Here is a 20,699-nt window from a genome sequence, read left to right on the forward strand (position 1 = left end):
CCATAACCCAGCCTGGCCACTTGCTTCACACCTTCCCAGCTAGCATAAGCTGTACTCAGTCATAGAGATGTCATAACACTGTCGTAGTTATAGAGATTTCCAGAGAAGAGGGGGAGCTTAGCAAGTCTGGCACCACAAACTCAGAAGCTGAAGCACAGTTCAGACTGTGCATAGGTGGAACAGGATAAGAACAGATGGAGAAATCTCAGCTATATAAAAATTTCCGTATCCTCATCCTCACAAAAAATGTCATTACAGATAAAACTGTTGCCAGATCCCTGCTTTAGGATTGTATCCGTGTGAGATGATACCGTTGACATCCAGGGCAGTCCTTCCCTAATAATAAGCCTATAAGATCAATTCTTAGGAAAAGTCTCACATGTTCAAACCCAGATTAATCAGGAATATTTCAAGCTGGATGGAGTTAAAGATAGATATTAGAATAAGGCCTATGATTTTTCAGGGACCAGAGTAGCAGAAGTAAATATCCATTAGTCCAAGCTTCAGAACTATCCTACTTCATACACAACTTCAATACAAATAATAGACAAAATACATTATCATATTCAGTTCCCATGACTTCCCTACCTAGACAAGGACTGCACTTGAGCAAGAGTGAAAAGGGAGAGCCAAACCATATTACATATAACTCTGCAAAGAAATATAGAGGTTCAACAGGCATCAGACAAACCCAAGAATAACCATTACACTGTGGAAAGTATTTGACATTAAAACATTTTTCATTAGAAGTGGCATTCCTGACACTTGTATCCTGGTGAAAAGCAATACCAGCCTCACGTCAAAGTCTTAAAGAAAAAGTTTCCATTGCTATAATGAACTTCTCTGTTGAGGTTGTATTGTTCCCCTTTCTACAGAAAATCTCAGCAAGGTTTCCAGGCAGCCAGAAAGGTGTCCTGGTCCATTTTTTTGAAGGAATTTGTGGTCACAAGGCAGCTAGGGGAACTTTAAAAGCTGTATCTAGTGAGCAGAGCAAATGTGGGGTAAATACCTACCTCACTGAAACCAATGGTGTGCTTAATGAAAGGTCCGGCTCAACCTATAAGCAAGTTTAGATGCTGGAGCAGCTACAAAGTCTATCTGTTGACCAACAATTGCCAGAGGACCACAGGAGAGTCAGAAATAATGCAAGAACCAGGCTTGTACAGCATGTTCCTTCTCCTGATACACCTTTTCTTGCAAGCTTCATTATTGACTTGCAAAATCGGATGTGAAGAGCGAACAGAATGAGATAAAATCTGAGAAGTAATCTAAAAGGAAACCCAAGAAGGAAACACTCACTGCAGCCAACTTCTAACCCAGCTTGGTTTCAAACATGCCTTTACTCCAGCAGGAAGAGACCCTCATACATAAATCAGTACTGGTCCCAGCAACTACAAATTCACTTTTTCCAGACGGGCACAGCCCTGTTATCTCCCTGAAGTCTGTTTTTGGGGTTGCTAACACATGCAGATTATTAGATCAGCCACTTCAGGAACATGCCCCACATGGTATGTTACTGTAACGTCTTCTGGTTTGTGTGTTGCATTATGGAGATGTGACAGGGCAGGCAAAGTAACCAACGATCTAGAACAGAACCTAACCCAGTTACTCCTGCATTGAGCCCAGTAATTTCCAACTGAACAGGACATCTAAGAGAACATTCCTTCTTGTTTTAAGACCAAAGATAAAGATTACATGATTTCTCTTTGCAGCTCACTCCTCACTAATCCTACTTTGAACAAAGGTCTGGTATCCAGGTACTACTTTTCTTCACCCACACCAAGGATATGAATTAGTACATTTTCTCCTGGTGATGGCAACCTAAATACTAACAAAGTCATAGCATCTTTGAGATGTAAATACTTAACTTTGTTCTGTTAACCTCATGAGCTAACTCTAAAGACACTGATGCAATGATGCTGTTGATTTCTCCATTCTCCTAAAAATGTTGAACCCATTCTTCCAATTTTTCTACCCCTTGGCCAGTCTTTACTGAGCTGAAACCAAAACTGATGGGGATTGGTTGAGGAAGGAGCAGAAACAAAAGAGTAAAATAAAGGAAGCCTCACTTGTGTTCCTCAATGCATAGGAAACAAGGCAGTTAAACTACCTTATGAACATAGAAATACAACCAGCTAAACACCACAAACCGCTGAGAACTGAATGCATCTTGTTCCTGCTGCTGTCCAGAGAAGCACTAGGAGATCAGAGAAATGAGAAACCATTTTGAATAAGAAGATAAGAAAAGTGAAGATTGCAACAAAGATTTCATTGGATTCTTTGCTCAAGAAAATCTTGTTTTCCTTCATTAAAGCAGAATTTTCTTACATTTCAGGAAATGGGTCAGAAACTGCCTTGCCACTTAAGTTGCATATTTCCAGGATACAATCCAGAGCTCACATGTCAGAGACCTGGTCAAGAGACTGTGATGCAGCTGCTCTCATTCCTGACAGAGGACATCCTGCCCAAGTAAAAGGCACCATCTCCTCTCTTCTGCTCCAAAGCCAAGTACACCAGATTGGTGCCCAGTCGCCCTCCACTACCCCTATAATACCTGATCTAACGCTGCTTTCCTGCATCAAAGCAAACTTGAGTAGCACCAGTATTTGTGGGCTCTGGCTTCCAGGATCTGGAGCTGATGTTTCCAGAGACTGGATTCTCTTTATAAAAGCCACATCCTGCTTTGCTACTGAATCTTTGCCCAGCAAAACTCAATCTTTGACACATCACCCCATCTCTACCACTTAAATATCACTGACACATATAATTAACACCAGGTCAAACATACCACTCTTAACATTTTGGACAATCTGGTTTCAGCTCTTGTAGTGAAGGTCTTTGATTGTGCCAAAGATGGGTAACAGACATCAACACATAAGCAGCGTCAAGAATTATCTGCAGAAAGTTTTTCACTCAAGCAGTGAGGATTGTAATCTGTATTTTAATTGCTAAAGAATAAGGGATTTATTAGGATTAGTGTCTCTGTACTAATATAAAGCATGTTTACACACAAAGAATAATTTTATATGTAGGATAAAATATTACACAGGCTTAAATAATGCCCAAAACCATTCAAAATTGGATCTAAAGCTGAACCAGACTGGCACAGTCAAGGAGGCAGATCACCCAGAAGGGGTGTGGGAATGAAACCAACCCCAAATTTCTTTAAGGCCTGCTTGAGTCCTGCTGACATCTCCATTCCTTACCAAGCAAGATGCCCAATGCCCATTCCACAAACCTGGGCAAACAGCTAAGTGAGAACATGCCAGGAAACCTCAACAGAGCATGAAGTTAATAAGATGCATTCCTCAGCATTTAGTAGCTTCAGTTTGAAACTGATTTTCTTCCTGTGCCATTAGACACTGCTCAGCCCCAGGACTTTGTACCAGATGCAAGGATTACCCAGTGAAGTCTCCAGCTAATGCTGCACGGACAGGCACATTAGATGAGCACAGCTCCTGCTCTACTTGTGCCTAAGCCCATCCAGAAGGGGGAATTCCCAGAAATCCCAGATGTTGCAAACACATCCTTCCCCAAGAGGAAAATAAATATTTTCAACATGGTTTCACAGAGCCAAAAGGCCTGGCTTGCTGAATTAGTGTTTGATTACACCCCCGGCTACACCTGATCTCCTTCACCACTCATCCACCACCCCAGAAGCACCTGTAGCAAACCACCACATCTGTCCTAAAATAATATGGCTGGATAAGCAAAACAAAAATCAGACCTCAAAAGCAGTTTCACACACTGTTACACAGTACTACTGCCACTCCAGACTCTTTACAAGCAAATCACAGTCACATATTTCTCACTAAGTTTGCCCTCTATGAAACCTCAATGCAGGTGACCTTCTCCTGTCCCACCAGCCTGCATTACTACATGGGACAATTTAGCAGGCAACACAAATACATCCAGTCCCTTCCTCAGGAGACTTCCAAGCACTGTTTCTAAAGGTTCATACAATGTAATGAAACAAACAACATTTCTTTGCAGCGAAAAACCCACATTCCAATAATGTTTCATTTGAATACAAAAATACATTTACATTTGAACACAACACGCATCAAAACAACATTTGAACCTTCCCTTTGACAACAGAAATTAAAGTAACCCCATCCATGTCACATCTCAGTCCTCAAACTTAGAGGAAGAGCCCTGTACATCAACCAAAGCTGCCCTCAACAGCACTGCAAAGAACTTAGCCAGAATGACTTTTTGAAGCACCACAGGAGAACTGAGGAAAGATATTAAGAGGATAAAGCTCCACATGGGTACAACAGAGCAATAGCAATAAGTACTTGAGAACAATCAGCTTCACCTTTAGATTTATCTTTTCAAGCATAATAAATATTTCTCACCTCTGAGCCCATGATGGATGGAGACACACAAGGCCAAGACATCAAGCTGGCTGCCTGGCATAGTTGGTGGAGCTTCTTCTCTTCCTTTGGAATAAAAGATGTCCCTGTGTCTTTACCTTGCAATACAGGTGGTGAGTTACAGCTTAGGCACTGCTGTCCTGTTGATCATTGATCCCAACTGCTAACACCCCAGGGAACCTGGGAAGAAGACAGAGACCCATCACAAGCTGCCCAAGACCTTCTCCTCCCCAGAGACCCCAAACCATTCAATGATGCTTGTGACCATCATCTTTCTAAACCAAGCCCTGGTGGGTACATGGCCAAAATCACCTTGTAAAAAAGTAGAATCATACAGGGCAGGTTCTTCCCTTTCTCAAATGACATCCCAGCTGAAGTCGTCTCCTGGAGATGGAGGCTGACACTCCAGGCAGACTTTATTAGCTAGCACTTTTCACCTGGGATACCCATAGCTAAGCCCAAAATGGATCTGCTGGCAGTGCTCACCCCTTGCTGTCACATTGCTGGCACCTGGCCATACCCCTGAGCAAGAAAGCAGACGAAAGCACAGAGAAAATTATGGGATGAGCTCCTGGAGCAGCAATAGGCTCATGCTGGAGTTCCAGACCCTTCATTTGCAAATCAGTTCTGACTGACACTATGGCAACTGGGTCACAAGAGTCTTCCTCCTCCAAGGGGAGAAACAGAGTAGCTCCATTCCCATTGCTTATTTTTTCATGCTCAGCACTAAAAAGCTTTATCCAGACTGCAATTATTTCATCACTGACATACAGCACAGACAGGTTTGGGGGAAAAAAAGGAAGAAAAAGGAAAACCCATATTTCTGCGTTTCTAGAATCCAATGGAAAGACTTCTGAGCATGCAGGTAAACACAGTTTAAGACCCTCAAGTTATATTACAGATATTTTGCTAAGCTTTGTTTTAAAAAGTGAAAGGCACGTTCTTCCACAATACCACTGTTTGCATCCCATAAACTTCAAGAAGGAGCAGTGTTCACTCTTGAAAAGCTATTCTGCAAATACTTTTATTAAAAAGACTAGGGGAGAGGGGCTAATCCTTTTACACTGTTCTTTTTTTTCCCCTCTCCTACTTCTTTTATCTCTCACCTACCATTTTAGTAAGGCAGAAGAGGAAATAGCAGTTATCCATCAAAAATTCAGCTCATGCTTAAAAAAAAACAAACCATTAAAAATAGCTTCTGAAAGCGAGTGAAACATTTTTCTCTCCCACAAAAAAACTCAATGTTTTCCAAAATAACATTTAAAAAGCATTCAACCAGCTTCCTTTACTCAGCATTAACCTGTCTCTCTCTACAAACAGGGCTCTGCATTTAAACCCCTTCTAACAGATGCATAACAAACCAACATTAAGCTTGTTTATTGTTACTTACTAGCTCAAAAGTTTCTGCTTCCCAGCTAAAGCACCAGCCCACACTCACAAGCACAGGAGAGCTAGATCCAAGGTCAGGCTCCCTAAGCCCAAAGCCTCTTGAACTTTACAACCAACAAATCCATCACTGGTTAATATCAGAGAGCCTATTTTCTAACAGCAGAATGATATTGCTGGCCTAATTGGAGGACAAGCAGGAGAATACTCGCAGAGAGCTGGCCACTAACCTAGCTTTCCTATTCTTCCTCTCCCAGCAGGGCACACTCTTCCACCCTCTTGCCATACTCAGCACCTTCAACTGCAGAGAAAACCCTGCTTTAACTGAGGGGTGATATATAAGAGAGGTGTCTTTGGGTGGAGCTTGTCAGGACAGGGAGGGGCTTGTTGTGAAGAGATGGGGCTAAACCATACACAGAAGGTGGTCACCAATGTATGATGGACGTCACCAGGAACATCGCTGCCCTGGCTCTAGAGCAGCACTGCTTTGTAGGGTTTGGGCTCTTTAAGTGTTCTTCTTCAAGTGCATGGCCCACATCAATGTCATGTACTGCCTTATGCATATTAAAGGCAAAGCCAGGCTGGATGCCGGTACGTTGTTCAGTGCTTCACAGCGATACTTGGCCCAAGTTACTGCCTCAGAGTTAGAGGGTGCCTGCACTGATTCCTTGGCCAGGATGTTTGTCTCAATAGTGTTCAAGAAATAGAGGACTCCAAGCCAACTCCTACAATTAAAGTCTCCAGTATTATGCCCAGTAGAATCCACACTAAAACTGCTGCTGAGCCTCATCCAAGTGCTGGCCTATGAAAGTAGGAGAGAAATTCCCTTGTTACAGTCAAAAGCTTAATTTTAGTTCATGAGTGCTGAAGATTGATCAGAAGAGATGGGAAGCATCAAACATACCTTGATTGACTCTCGTCTCCACTGAGCTGAGCTCTGCCACACGCTGCGTTTAAACTAGGTTGGCCATAAGCCTTCTGGATGTGAGCATGGAAACTGCTCCATGCAGGCAGAAGCCCAGCCAGGGCTTTGGTAGGCTCTGTGTGGTATTGCTGGGGCTTTCCATCCAGAAAGGATCATTAAAAACCGTGCTTTTCAGCGAATGTGCTAGAAACTGGGGTATAGAGCATCTCCATGCAGCAACAGCTCACCAAATAAGTTCATGTTCCCAGTAACAGAGTTCTGCCTCCTCAGCCCTCAGAAACAATGATCACATATGAAGGTAGAAGGACCAAGAGATCAAAGGGGTCTTCTTCAGCTCTACCTCCTTGAGGCTGTATAACCCTGGGGAACAGACCTTGAATTAAATCTTCCTTGTGTCCTGGTACAAGGCAGCTCAGGCACCAGCAGGGTTTCCAGGTAATGCTGCATTCTCCTGAGAAAGCAGCATCTCCAGCTTGCTTTGCCGATAGAAATACTCCAGCCAAACCATGTGTGAATGATGATGGTGCATCTGGGATGTTCAGAAATCAAATGACAAGTGGTGCTAAAGGTGAAATCTGTTTTCATTACAATGAGGTGAAATAAAAAGCTTTATCTGCCTGCAAAATCAGGTCTCTACTACATATATATATATATATATACATATGTGTGTGTGTGTGTGTGTGTGTTGTCCTTTCCTTATAACGGTAGAAAAAAACACTTTGCTCCACAACTCCCTTGCAATCACTGCATCCCTCTGAAAACCACGCCCAGACTAAGTTAATGAGAGCCAATTATTTCCATACCATGCAAATCAGGCTCTAATGAAGTCAAAAACAGTTCAGTGTTAGCAAAGTCAGGGGAGACCAAGGATGTCTGTTGGCACTTGCCCTCTGCATGATCTCAGAGCTGTGAGCATGCCCTGGGAGCATTAACCCATGTAGGGCAGGAGAGAAGGGTGCAGGCGGCAGGATATGGAGTTAGGGCAGGCAGAGAAGTGACCACACAGCTTCAAGCTGCCACTGCAGCACCTTGGCAAGAAGCTCTCCAACTCACAAGCCAGCCGCATTTTACAGGCTTGAGGTCTTCCTTGTGTTATTTCAGGCACCATTTGCTAAGGCACAGCCAGCGTCCAAATAGCTTTTTTTACAACCAGATGCAATGCACCAAGCCTCTCTACACACAGACACAGATTTACTGGAGGGTGGTGGGAAGAGAACCGGGTCCCTGCCTCACCCCCAGGCCTGCATGGCTTGATGCAATCCTTGTGCACTGCTGTGGCATCTGTGCATCCTTCCCCAACACACGCTGGCTGCAGACACTTGCTGGGTTTTGGTGGCTTTTGCAGGAGGAGGTCAGGGGGTTCATTCAAGGATATCCAAGCTATTTAAAATATACTACCACATTCCTTTACGCTACAGAGACTGGGGAAATACTGCTGCCCTTTCCCTATACAGCACCGCAGATGGGGAGTCAGGAGCTTGAGCACAGCTTTAAACCATTGCTGTAGATGCTTCAGCTTTACTGGTTTCCCTCAGGTCTCTACCTTGTCATGTCTCACACAGCCCCCGATCAAAGCCAAGGGAAGAATAAACAGCAGAGACAGTCTGGAAAGGCTGGATATTCCTCCCCTTTCTGCATGACCGCCATGGGCTTGTCTTCCAAGGTTTCATAGCTCTCCCTGGACCCAACTGTTCATTTCATTGCTCCATGCTTGGCCTCTCCTCTGTCTTCTCCATGACTCCTCACAGTCGGGGGTCACTGAAGCTCGAGCTGCTGAGGCTCCCTGAGACCCCATCCCTCATTCCCAACCCATGAGTCACTTCCTCTCCTTAAACCTCACCTTTCAACTTCCATTTTTTATTTGCTTATGATATTCTCTCTATCTCCACAGGGTTTTTGCTCTTTGCCGTACAATCGCAGCCCTGTTGTTCCGGGCAGGAGTGTTGCTACTGGTTTCAGCAGCAAATGGAGGGGTGTGAAGACACTACATAAACACACACAGCTAAATATTCCCTCTGTGCTACATAGAGTATAGCCCCTCTGGAGATGGGCTGATTTGCATCCGCTAAAACTCTAAGCTGTGTTGCTATGGTCAACTTGGAGTTTCTTTCCTCCCAAGAAAACGTCATTATTAGATGATTAAAACTTGGTTGGACATGGAAATAGATCCATATGAGGAAAAAAAATAAAATTAAAAAAATACATTTTTTTTCACATTTGATATGCTTTGAAACTGGCACCTTTTCTATGATTTTTCATTAGTGCTTTCTATAGAAATTATTGTTTTTGGAAACCACCTGAAATATGGCTTTTGGTAAGAAAATGTAGTGTCTGGCCAATAAAAGAATTGCTATCAGGATTTCAAAGAACATAGTGAAAAATCACCTCTAATTTCCTAAGAAAATGTGAAAATGTAAATAGTGCTAAACCAGTTTCATTAAGTTTCTTTTGAAAGGGCTTAAAAAGTAAAATAATTTGTTTATGGTGAAACATCATGAATTTTAGCTCATCATCAAACCTTGCTGTGGTTTGGGGGTTTTATCCCCTTCAGCCCCTGGCAACCAGTACCAAAGGGACTTTGGAATGGCAGGGTCCATTCAGGGCTTCTGGCTTAATGGTCGCTGATAGACACATCCCCTCTGGATCTGGCTTATTTAAAGAATTTACTCTTATGTGGTGTCTTCATCAAAGTAATCCTCATTCTTCTTTCATTGTGTTGGGTGTGGATGGGAGATTCCTCAGGGGAAGCAGTGGATGTTCAACCAATATGGGTAAAAGCATGGCTAACCATGGGATTTTAGCATATATCACAAACTGTGCCTACAGTTGGAGCAGAAATACTCCAACAGCCACTACTGACCCTTTCAAGGTCTCACTCCTGTTTTCAACACCCTCCTCCTGGGCTCTTCTTCCTTTGGACCCTCAGATAACTAGTGCTCAATAATGGCTCAATGACAGCCGGTGCCATGCCCCAAGGACCTGCCACCTGAGCACTCTCCCTCCTTCACCAAGAGGATGATCTTGCCCAAATGAGGTTCTTCCTCCTGGGGTCTCTTCTGAAGATCCCAGCCTCTGTCCAGACCTCTCCAGCCAGGCATCTCTTCCAAGAAGACGCAGGGCAGAGACACCTCAAGGAAGTCAAGAAGCAGGGGTTGTATATCCACAGCTACTCCAGCAGATAACAGCATCCTTCTTAATTTATCCCATCTCCTAACAGCAAGCTCAGGCCCCTCAGATGCTGCACAAGTCCATGTGCACAGACCGGGAATTAGAGCATATGCAGTACAAGTTCATATGGCCACCAGCCCAGGCCCTTAGCCAAAAACTACAAGGCTATATTGGAGTCTGGGATTGCTTCTCTTGGCTTACCAGTGGCTCATGTATACCCCAGTCTTATCATCCTGCCTATTAAATTGACTCCCCAGATGCACTCTCCAGCACCTTCCCTAGTGCAAAGTCCAGTTCTTTGCCAGGGTCTGGTCACTGAACATGCCTGGTTGGGCTCTCTTTGGTCACCACCAGGATGGCAATGCATGAAGACCGGGGAGCGAGGATTGAGCAGAGACAGGGACAGGGGACTCCCATGGGTGCTCCCCTCATCCCTGGTGACCATGGACCTGTGACAAGATAGGGGGTGGCAGGTAACGGGGGTCAGATGGGGCTTGGGAGGGTGCTTCGATACCTGCATTCACTCCACAGGAGCCTGGTGGTGCAAGCGTGTCTTAGAATCATACAATCATAGAATAGTTAGGGCTGGAAAGGACCTTAAGTTCATCTAGTTCCAACCCTGCTGCCATGGGCAGGGACACCTCACATTAAACCATGTCACCCAAGGCTCTGTCCAACGTGGCCATGAATAACACCAGGGATGGAGCATTCGCAACTTCTTTGGGCAACCTATTCCAGTGCCTCACTACCCTAACAGGAAAGAATTTCCTCCTTATATCCAATCTAAACTTCTCCTGTTTAAGTTTTAACCCATTACCCTTGTCCTATCACTACAGTCCATCCCCAGCATCCCTATAGTCCCCCTTCAGATACTGGAAGGCTGCTATGATATCTCCACGCAGCTTTCTCTTCTCCAGGCTGAACAGCCCCAACTTTCTCAGCCTGTCTTCATACAGGAGGTGGTCCAGCCTCTGATCATCCTCGTGGCCTCCTCTGGGCTTGCTCCAACAGTTCCATGTCCTTTTTATGTCAAGGACACCAGAACTGTGGACAATACTCCAAGTGAGGTGTCTCTCTTCCCCAGCCCCAGCTCATCAAGCCAGAGATGAATTACTGAGGACAGCTGAGACAGGAGGCAAATGGCATCACGCTGAAGCCGAACAAGGCCTGTGACTATGCACTGTGGGATCCTAAATATTTGGAGAGCAAAGGTCAGGAGAACAGGACACTCCTCAGCAATCATTTTCTTCCTTCCCCTGCAGCAGGGACATGGGGCTGCTATGCCTGGAATGACCCTTGGCATTAGCTGAGGCCAGTGCACTGATGCGTCACACTGGGGTTCAGTGGTACCCATAGGCAGGTCCCATTCTCCTCCAGGTTTTGGCTGCTGGTATGATGTCCACCCTGCAGCCAGTCAGTATTTACAGTAGACATGATGTGGTGAAGCTTGAAGCCAGGAGAAATGTGCACACTGTATCCTTGGTGGGGTATGGTAGGAGCTGCTAGCGGTGGATAATCCTCCTCGCCGCATCCCCCTCCTCGTGCACACTAGCCAAGCCCTTGGTCGTTGCCAAAATAAACACTCAGTCACAGCAACGCTGACATTTGCCTTCCTTGAACAGGCGCTCAGAGGAGGAGGCAGCAGAGTTATATTTTGCAGGCTGGTCACGAGGTAAGAGACAACCTGCTCAGCACAGGGAGTTTGGGATCACATCTGCCCCCATGACTTTGCAGCCATCCTCAATATACCCTCTCTACATGGACCTCTCCACCTGCTAAGCCTACTGCCATGTCCCAAGGCTTCATGATGCTCCTGGGTGTCTCTGCAGGGTTAAACACTGCTTGCCATGCTTTGCTGACCCCATGTGAGGATCTACAGGGGTCCCCAGGACAGCAGCCCCATGAGTGGGATGTTTGAGTAGGACACAACAGCAACATGTATGGCCCCATCGGGCATGAGGCAGGCAGCCCTTGGCAGCCCACACATGGTCCATCCCTTCCTTCAGAAGAGCATCCCCCTGCCAAGGGGGTCACAGCTCTGCCTGATGTCAGTGACAAAAGCAGTCGCCATGCTTGGCTGCTGGCTATTGCTGGGGTCTAGGCAGGGTTGATGAGCTGGGATTTCACCTGCTGTCTCTTTTCATGCTGAGGGAGGTTAAAAAGGTATCTGGAGGGAGGTTAGAGGGGTGAAGAAGTTGAGCAAGAGGATGGAAAGGGTTGGTCCATAAGACCAACATGGAAAGTCCATGAGGCCCTTAGTGACATAGTTTAGTGGCAGACATGGTAGTCCTGGGTTACATGTAGGACTTGATGGTCTTAAAGGTCTTTTCCAACTTAATTGAGTCTATGATTTCATGATTCTGTGATTCTTCAGATTGGATGCTCTGTGGTCTCCAGACCAGCTGGGAGGAGAAGAGACAGTCCTGTCATTGGCTATGTGTGCAGACATCACCCCAGTGAGCTGCTGCCTTGGCCCCTTCCCTTCCCCAGATGCTGTAGGAGATGTGTGTACAGAGGATCCCAAGGCTGCCCACCCCCAGTCCACCCACAGGAATGGGCATCTGTCAGACCTCCAATGGAGACGAGGTCATCAGGACACTTCACAGCAGACAGGGAAATGTTTCAATGAGGACACCCACCCCTGGGTGCCCACTGACACTGCTGCAGCCTTTCTCACCTGTCCCAATTCCCTGTTCCCATTCTGTCTTGGCATTTAGGAATCAGGTAAGATCCACTGACAGACAGCCAGCATCCCTGAGATTTCCCCTGGAGAAGTGGCTGGGGACAGAGGGGAGTCTCCGGGAATGCGGTGCCAGTCATTTTTATTCTGGGAGAGATGCCAAAGCTGAGCACAGCTGCCGAAACAGGGGATTTCCTCACGAGCAAGCTGCTGTCCCGCTGCCCCTGCCCTGAACACTGTCAGGAAAGCAGGAGAGATGGCAAACCCCCCCTGCATGGGGGAGAAGCATCAGCCACGATCCCAGACTCTCAGGGCTGGGTCTGTGTGAGCATTGCCGTCACGCTCAGTAATGACCCAGATAATGCAGCTCAGTGTGAAATGAAGGAGGTTATTTTTCTGGTTATTGCCCCAGGTTAAGGCATTCGGAAACAAATCCCACGTTTTCAAGCAGAACTGAGCACAGAGGGACAAACTGCAGCAGCACAAAGTCACTCTGTTAAATCAAACGTCTTTTTGTTCATTCGCATTACAAAAATGGTCACAAATAACAAGGCTTAACAGGGAAACTGAGGCACAGAGCAGCAAAGCAGCATCCCCAGGAGCTGTCCGCAGCTCTGCAGTCGCATCCCCAGCACCACTCTTGGTGGAAAGGCTGGGTAACATCCTTGCTGCGCCAGTCCTGGGTCCTGTCCCTAGGACAGCAGCAGGCAAAGCAGTTTCAGAGGGTATTGAGGGCTCACAGCCCTTAGGGCCTGTGCTAGCGATGAATTCCTTGAAGCCGCTGGATGCTTCTCACAGCTGCAGAACAAATTCAATAACAATACCATGAGCAATGCCTTTTTAATAGGCACGAGGTGAAAAGAACCCAGCGAGTCAATATTTGTGGACGAAAACAAAATAAGCTGAGCTGTTAGCACAGAGGAATGCAGGGGAGGCCGGGGTAATTATTAGTTCATCTGCCAGATAGCCGTGGTCCTGCCCGCTGCCTCCTGGCTTCCCCCAATGCCCATGCTGCCTGTGCTGGAGGGAGAGCAGGGAAGAGGCGGAGATGGGGCAGAAAAGAGCAAATGCTTTGGCTACGGCAACATCAGGCGTGTGGCTGGGGCTGGCTCAGCGCTCTGTCCGCCGGAGGGCGAGAGCTGCCCCAGCCCAAGTATTTAACGTCAGCGGCTGGAATGTGCTTAACACAACATTTTACAAGGGAACATTAGTCAAGCGTCCGCGCTGACAGAGCTGGGCAGCGATAAGAAGCCAGCATATGGGAGCTGCAGGGAGAAGGCTCTTGTTTCAGGTGAAGGCTTGCAGACAAGGTGTTGAGGAAGGCTGAGGTGGGGGGGACAAAATGGGCCAGGCAGCCCTGCTTTTGGTCTAGCTGTCCTGACAAGCATCACACACAGGTGACACACTAACAGCAGGGTCACCCTTGCATGCTCCCCCAGCTATTGCATATGCTGCCTGAGAGCCCTCATCCAAACCCCCCTGCAAGGTGGGATTAGGGTAAACAGTCCAAAAGCCGGTGCCTGCCACACAGACTTGTTTGCAGGAGGACCAGTGTTTGGCTGCCCATGGGTATTACATGGGAGCTTTATGGTGACACTCTTCAGGGTTTCCTCCCTTGCAGCAAGGTCCCTCAAGACAGCCTCTTCCACCTGAGCCAGCGCAATCAGGCCATGGCAAGGAGCGTCCATCCCTATACACGAAAAGGAGATGTGCCACAGCCTGGAGATCTCCCAGAGGTCAGGTCAGTAAAACATTAGTCAGCTGAAAACAGCACTGCCCTCCATCTATTCCTAGAGCTATCCCTGTTCATTAGTTTTCTTGGCCCCCAGGCTTCAGAAAATAACCCAGTGTCATGACTCCTTAATAAGATATCATCTTCAGCCACGACAAACACGAGCACTCAGTAAATAATAGCTCTGCCATGTAATGTCATGCCTGTCCCATCTGTTGTAGTGATGACTGTGCCCCGCTCACCTGCCACCCTCTCCCAGGCAGCAACCAAGCCAAGCCAGCACTTCCCCATCCTGCCTGGCCCCTCCAGCTGCTGCTGGGTTGTTTTGGGGTGGGCAGGGCAGCCAGCCCTTCTGCAGGGGAGGGAATGTGCCCGCACACAGATGGTGGTGTGTGATGCAGCACGGGACAAGAGGAGCATGACCCTCCAGCACCCAGCCGCTCCAGGAGCCACAAGAGGGTCTTTTTTGTCTTCTTCCCTCTTTCCTCCTCATTCTCACCTTCTTTCTCTTTTTATCTTTCTTTTTTTTTTCTAATTCTTACTGTCCTCTTTCTACCTTTCTTTCCCTTTTTCCTTCCTTCTCCTTTTTCCTTTTCCTTTTTCCTTCCCTTTCCCTTTCCCTTTTTTCCTTCCTTTTCCTTTTTCCTTTCTCTTTCCTTTCCTTTTCCTTTCCGTTTCCCCTTTCTCATTTCCTTTCCTTTCTTTTCCTTTCATTTCCTTTTCCTTTCCTCTATTCTTTATTTCTCTATTTCTCTGTTCCTCTATTCCTCTATATGTATTTCCTTTCCTCGATGCCACAGTCCCACGTCTCCATGTTGGTACCTGCAGGCCTGTCTGAGCACAGACTCCCTGTTTTCACTGCAAACTCATTCCCAAAAAGCTCTCCAAGCACTGCCTAAGGGGCAGAGCAAAGCTGAAGGAGTTTGAAAAGGTCACCTTGGCAGCTCTGTAGAGGTCCCCTTCTCCCCCCATCCTCTCCCACTAGAGAACATTAACCGCTTTGTGCCTCAGTTTACCCATCTGCATATCTGAATGAATGACCTGTTGCCCGTTGCCACTGGCTGGCTGTGGGTACAAAAATCCACCTCCTCTCTGAGCCGTGAAGAGGAGACACTGCTGCAGAGCACCTATTGCCCATCATTGCTTCAACAGCTCCCATTCCCCTTTTCCCTGCCCCATGCCCATTACAACTGGTGCAGCCCCTTGCAGGGGCTGGAGGGGCAGAGGCATTGGGTTGGAGCTGCACAGCAGTTGTTGGCAGCAATTAAGAAAATAGCTTGAAAAATTGGTATGAGCTAATCCAATCTGTTTCTAGGGGGGTATTTCAAGTGTAATGTCCTCAGTCTGAAGTGAAGGTGGAGACAGACACCTTTACAAGGCACCTTTTCTTGCCCCCTTCCCTTCCTGTGGAACTTGGGTTACACTGAGTGCATAAAGGACAGCAGGAGGTGGCAGTGCTGTTTGCAGTGAAAACTAATAGGGCCATGCCTGCTTTCATCAGGAGTGTAATCAGAGCCACGGATAATGTTTTAAAAGGCACAGCAGCTTCAAGTGCAAGCAGGGATTTATTAATGAAATCGAAACCACGCTCCAGCCTTTGCAAGTCTTATTTTAAGAGTCTGAAGGAGAAAGGAGCAGGCTGGCTGCCTGGGCGGGCAGGGAGGAGGCAGCCAGGGCTCTGCTACCAAACAGTGGTGACAAGCAGCAGGGATGAGGGCTCACAGCACTGCTGAGCTGCCGTGCTTGCTCTGCCACAGGTTGCCTGCACAACCTTGGTCATGGCGTTTAACTTCGCTGTGCTTCAGGTTAAGAGCTGCACAGAGGGACAGCTCTAGAGAGGGATTATACTTTTGTATAGAGAGGAATAAGACTTCTGTATAAGTAGGGGTCATCCTCCAGGGACACTGCCAGCCTCTGCAGTCCGTCTGGGGCTCCGGTAGGACACAAGGGAGTGGGCAAGAGGTCCTGCAGGAACAGGTTCAGAGAGCAGCTCTGGGACCCTCCTTGACCCTGGCACCACCACACACAATGGGTGGGGATGGGAGGAGAAAGGGAAAAAACATCCCAGCAGGTTGTCCTGGCAAACAAATGGATGCACAGTCTCCTAAGGTCTCTGGTTCTGCTACAGACTCAAAGCCTATCCCATATTTGAGGTCCCTGTTTTCTGCTGTCTTGAAACAAGGGCAGAGCAGTGGCTAAATTCCCAGTTTTGGCTGGCTCTCAGTGCTTCTGGTGCTACTCAATAGACTCAAACAGATCACCTATGCTGATGGATAGAGAATGTATCACTGGTCTTCAACTAGGTAGGGGAGGCAAACACAGATCCTTTGGGCTTGGAATAGACCTGAGTATGGCTTAAAGGTGCATTTCAAGGCTGAATTTGGTGCTAGGAGAAGAGGAGACCTTGCTCCTGAGACCATGTCACAGTTTAATCCATCTAATAACAAAGTACCATGCACTGCTCACTCACTCCACACACATCCTGGTGGGTTGAGAGGAAGATAAGAACAGTTTAATTATTAAAATAATAACAGTAATAATAGTATTAATAATAATATACATATTAATAATAATAATGATGAAAGGGGATATTAAAAAAGAATGAAAGGAATAAAACCCAAGAAAAGCAAGTGATGCACAGTATAACTGCCCACCACACATCTGTCCTCTCTGCTCCCTCCCAGCTTCTTGTGCCACTCCTCACCTGCAGGGCATGGGAAACTGGCAAGTCCTTCACTTAGGGTAAGCACTACTTAGCAACAACTAAAACATCAGTGTGCTACCAACATGACTCTTGTACTAGATCCAGAACACAGCACAGTACCAGCTGCTAGGAAGAAAATTAACTCTATTCTAGATGAAACCAGGACAGAGCATGACATATATTTAGGGTCTGTCCCAAGGACAGTATGGCTGGTCAGCAGAAAACATAGCAGAATTAACAGTTCTATTTGGAATAAGCCTATTGTAGAGACTTTCTTGGCCTCAGATGGCCTTACCATCTGCACGCATGAAACACTTCATAGGGTTCTAATTTCCTCTTTACCTTTTTTATATAGCCCATAATAAGATCCCTAATTTTAATAGACTGTATGGATCTCACTAGCAGGGAATGGCTCCAGTAGAGAGGCTTTAAACCTCTATTTTAACAGGATCAGCAATGGAGCTGAGTCCTTTGCTTGGCTCCACTGCAGGTGCTGGCAGGATTTCTATAGCCATCTCCACCAAAGTCCTTCCTACCTGCCAAGAGATGCTTGAGTGTAGGTGCCCCATGTAGTGTTTATGGGAACTTACACATCTCCTTCAAATGCTTATGAAGCAGTACAAGGAAAATTAGCAGTACTTAGCCAAAACAGGAGATGTTGAGGGCAGTGGGGGCCAGAGGAGAAGGATAACAGATGGTTGTAGGGAAAAGAGCTGCACTCTGCCTGGGGGTGCATGGGAGTCCATGGACACAAGGCACAGCAAGGGAAATTCTACCTAGATATTAGGAAAATAATTCCAAGTGAGAGCAGTGACAACAGAGCTAGGAAAGGACGTGGAAGGGTGACTTCCCTGGAGTCAAATAGAGCCTAAAGATATGACACCAGCAGGGTGCAAGTGGTCAGAGCAGCGCACCACACCAGATCCGGATCTGTGCTAGAACTCACTTAATGGCTTGGGTGAGAGGCAGGGGAGAGCATAAGGTCTCAAAAGGTGTTAGAGTGTCCCTCACTTGGGGCACAGCTTGACTTGGATGTCAGCAGCCTGCTGGGATCTCAGCTGGGGAAGGTAGGGCACAGAAGCTGATGGGGCCGTTACACCAGATGGGGGAATGCAGAGCCAAGCAGCAAGGATGCATGGAGCACACATCAGAGGATCTGGGCTGGTTCCTGACAGCTCCTTTCTCCCAGAGCTCCTGGACAGGAGACAAAACGAGATTTCTTGCTCCTTCCACTCAAAGGCGGCTATGAAAGTCTGATTTATGCTGAGCACTCTGGAAAAGGAAAAAGCTTGGCTGTGGAATCAAGTTCAGCTCCCAGCCAGGAGAACCTTCTATGGGATCAACAAGTTTTAACCATGCAAATCAAATTTGGGGCCAAACAGAGCCCTGTTTCATGACTTCTGCCTCTCCCTTCCTCACTGCACAGGGCCAGGCTGCCTTCTCCCTGAACGAGCCCTCACATCCATTCCTAGTGGCAGAGACAGGGCAGGATGCTGTAGACAACTTTTCTTTTTCTTTTCTTTTCTTTCCTTTTCTTTTCTTTTCTTTCCTTTCCTTTCCTTTCCTTTCCTTTTCTTTTCTTTTCTTTTCTTTTCTTTTCTTTTCTTTTCTTTTCTTTTCTTTTCTTTTCTTTTCTTTTCTTTTCTTTTTTCTTTTCGTTTCCTTTTCTTTCTTTTCTTCTCTTTTATTTCTTTTCATTTTCTTTCCTTTTCATTCCTTTTCTTTTTGTTCCTCTTCTTTCTCTTCTCCTTTTCTCTTCTCTCCACTTCATTTCGTGTTCCTTCCCTTCGTCTCTTCCCTTCTGTTCCCTTTCCTTCTCTTCTCCTTTCCCTTTCTCCCCTCCCCTCTCTTCTCCTCTCCCCTTCCCTTCATTTCCCTTCCTTTCCCTTCTTTTCTGTTTTCCAAGGTGCAGCTAAACATGTCACAGCTCCTTCACGGAGATGATTCCCAGCTGCCCAAATGTACAGGAAGAGGTCCACCTGTCTGCAAGCCTGTCACTAAAAGCTGGTGCTCAGCATGGCCTCATGCTATGTGACCCCAGACAGTGAGGAGGAGTACTCAGGGCACTGGGAAGAAAGAACAGCTTGGCTCAGTTGCCAGCAATGAAGGTGGGCAGGTGATCGTTTTTATTGGTGCCTTTGTTTCCATGGGCGGATGCAGCAGAACAAGGCCACTGTATGTCCTTTTTCCCCAGACCCATCTCCAGAATAACCCTAGAAATGGGCTGTGGGAGCAGTCTTTGGATGCTCTTTGGGGGGTCTTAATCATAGCAATAGCAAATCCTCACCCTGTTGAATGGGTGAGACGCATTCAACACAGTACTGATGCAGCATGGAGAGGTGAGAACTCCCACAGAGCTCCCATGAGGAGAGCCCAAGGGAGGCCCAGAACCTGCTGTCTAAGCTGGAACTATCTCTGAAGCCTGTGCCCAACAATCTGGCTTACAAGACAGGCACAACAGAGCCTGAATGGGTCCCTGATGCATCTGGACATCCACCCAAGGTGCACAGTGACAGGAGAGGCAATGAACACAAACAGAAGAGAAAGCTGTGACTAGATATTAGGGGAAAAATTCATCATGAGGATGGTTAAACACAGGGGAACAGAGAGGTGGTGAAATCTCTATCCTTGGAGGCAACCAAAACTTGGCTGGACAGAGCCCTGGGCAAGCTGATTTAACACAGTTCTGCTTTGAGGGCAATTGGACCAGAGACTTTCAGAGGTTCCTTCCAACATAAATTATGCTGTCACCTACATCCACAGCACTACTCAAGATGCTTTTGCATTATCTAGAACTCAGTAAGTTCCATCTGGGTTTCTGCTTCAGAATCACCAGGATCCTAATTCTCCGTTATGATACAATCCCTTAATTCATTTGCCATAATCCTGCACTATGTGTCTGGAGGAAAAGGAAACGACATAGCAAAGCAAACAGAGAAATGCAACAAGTGCCCCCGAGAATAGTATATTACTCCTCTTCTTTCCTGTTTGCCTTCCTGCTGTTCTGCTTCCATGAAAATTTGTGGGATTTCATCCAAAGCTCCAATAACCTCCTCTCCAGCAGTGGCTGGAGATGGACACTTAAAAGAAATATCAGAAAGCAGGAGCACAGAACAATCCTCTCCCTGCTGCACCCTGCCAATCTCTGGCAGCTGAAGCTCCAAGGACATCTGAAGCTAAAGGCCACATCCAAAACTGAGCACTTACCATCTGAGAAGCTGCCAGCGGAGTGAGAGCCATAGCAGAGGGAGTTTTATGGGGTGCCCTGGGGAAAGGTATTTCCTCTTCTTCATGTGAAACAGGCTGCCGGGTTCTTTAACTGGACACCTCCCTGTGCCTTCTTCCCCTGGTCCCAGCCAGTGGAAACTGGAAAGGGACCAGTGTCACTTGTAGCTCTGCTTATTGCTGCAAGCACTTCATCCATCCCACAGACATGGAGCCTGGGCATTTCATCCCCGTCCTCCCTTTCCTCTTCTTTCCTGTACCCCTGATCCCACAGTGATCCCAGGAATTCATTTATAAATGCTGTTGCAGGGGTAAAACACAATCCCCTTTCCCTTGACAGGCAGTGTTGGGATGCTTCTCAGCAGCACTGTCTCTCAGCCCCAGCCATTGTTCACGCAGAGAAGTGCCATGCGCCTTTGCGGTGTGTGTTCAGCTTGAAGAGCCCTTTGTAGACAATTCATCCATGAAGCCACAGCGGGAGCATTTTACACGTTGCTCTTCCA

At 46.8% G+C, this 20,699-nt stretch overlaps 1 long non-coding RNA gene across 1 annotated transcript; it reads right to left on the bottom strand.

Annotated features, from left to right (window-relative positions):
* Nucleotides 1–3,008: 3,008 nt before the first annotated feature.
* LOC133207754 (uncharacterized) lies at nt 3,009–6,064 on the bottom strand. Its single transcript, XR_009724153.1, has 3 exons — nt 5,993–6,064; nt 4,359–4,442; nt 3,009–3,424 (listed from the first exon to the last, which is right to left on the bottom strand). It is a non-coding gene; the product is annotated as an uncharacterized LOC133207754 (long non-coding RNA).
* Nucleotides 6,065–20,699: the final 14,635 nt, after the last annotated feature.

Source organism: Neopsephotus bourkii, unplaced genomic scaffold, assembly GCF_033783945.1.
Source record: "Neopsephotus bourkii isolate Nb327-2 ecotype Australia unplaced genomic scaffold, CSIRO-AGI_Nbou_v1 NB_234, whole genome shotgun sequence".
NCBI classification, from domain to species: Eukaryota; Metazoa; Chordata; class Aves; order Psittaciformes; family Psittacidae; genus Neopsephotus; species Neopsephotus bourkii.